Below are 1,718 nucleotides of genomic sequence, written 5' to 3'. Positions count from 1 at the left end.
CATCACACGTTTAGAGAAGAGTTAACACCTATCCTTCTGAAACTCTTCCAAAATATTGCAGAGAAAGGAACATTCCCAAGTTCATTCTATGAGGCCACCATCACCCTAATACGAAAACCAGACAAAGATATAATGAGAAAAAGAAAATTACAGGCCAATATCACTGATGAACATAGACACAAAAGACTTCAACAAAATACCAACAAACCGAATCCAGCAACACATCAAAAGTATCATACGCCATGATCAAGTGAGATTTTTCCCAGGGATGGAGGGATTCTTCAATATATGGAAATCAATGTGATACACCACATTAACAAACTGAAGAATAAAAACCATATGATCATCTCAATAGATCCAGAAAAAGCTTCTGACAAAATTCACCATCCATTTATGATAAAAAACAAAGAAACAAAAACAAAAAAAACCCCAACTCTCCAGAGAGAGAGTTTGGTAAAGCTGCACGATACAAAATTAATACACATAAATCTCTTGCATTCCTATACACTAACAATGAAAGATCAGAAAGAGAAATTAAGGAAACCATCCCATTTACCATCGTAACAAAAAGAATAAAATACCTAGGAATAAACCTACCTAAGGAGTCAGAAGACCTGTACTCTGAAAACTATAAGATACTGTTAAAAGAAATCAAAGATGACACAAACAGATAGAGAGATATACTATGTTCTTGGATTGAAAGAATCAATAATGTGAAAATGACTGTACTACACAAAGCAATCTACAGATTTAATGCAATCCCTATCAAAATACCAATGACTTTTTTCACACAATTAGAACAAAAAACTTTACAATTTGTATGGAAACACAAAAAACCCTGAATAGCCAAAGCATTCTTGAGAAAGAAAAACAGAGCTAGAGGGATCAGGCTCCTGGACTTCAGACTATACTACAAAGTTACAGTAATCAAAACAGTATGGTACTTGCACAAAAACAGAAATGTAGATCAATGGAACAGGATAAAAAGTCCAGAGATAAACCCACACACATATGATGACCTAATCTCTGACAAAAGAGGCAAGAATATACAATGGTGAAAAGACAGTCTCTTCAAAAACTGGTGCTGGGAAAACTGGACAGCTACATGTAAAAGAATGAAATCAGAACATCCCCTAACACCATACACAAAAATAAACTCAAAATGGATTAAAAACCTAAATGTAAGGCTGGATACTTCTAAAATCTTAGAGGAAAACATAGGCAGAACACTCTCTGGCATAAATTTCAGGAAGATCATTTTTGATCCACCTCCTAGAGTAATGAAAATAAAAACAAAAATAAACAAATGGGACCTAATTAAACTTAAAATCTTTTGCACAGTGAAGGAAACCATAAACAAAACAAAAAGACAAGCCTCAGGATGGGAGAAAATATTTGCAAATGAAGCAACTGACAAGGGATTAATCTTCAAAATATACAAACAGCTCACTATCCAAAAAACAAAAAAAAAAACCCAGACATAAAATGGGCAGAAGATCTAAATAGACATTTCTCCAAAGAAGACATACAGATGGGAAAAAAGTATGTGAAAAGATGTTCAACATCACTATTAGAGAAATGCAAATAAAAACTACAGTGAGGTATCACCTCACACCAGTCAGAATGGCCATCAACAAAAAAAATCTATAAACAATAAATGCTGGAGAGGGTGTGGAGAAAAGGGAACCCTCCTACACTGTTGGTGGAAATGTAAATTG

Source organism: Delphinapterus leucas, chromosome 10 (genome assembly GCF_059928025.1).
Source record: "Delphinapterus leucas isolate spDelLeu-1000000601 "Yukka" chromosome 10, BTC_Dleu_Yukka2, whole genome shotgun sequence".
In the NCBI taxonomy this organism is placed as follows: domain Eukaryota; kingdom Metazoa; phylum Chordata; class Mammalia; order Artiodactyla; family Monodontidae; genus Delphinapterus; species Delphinapterus leucas.
Note: the sequence above shows the minus strand (reverse complement) of the source record.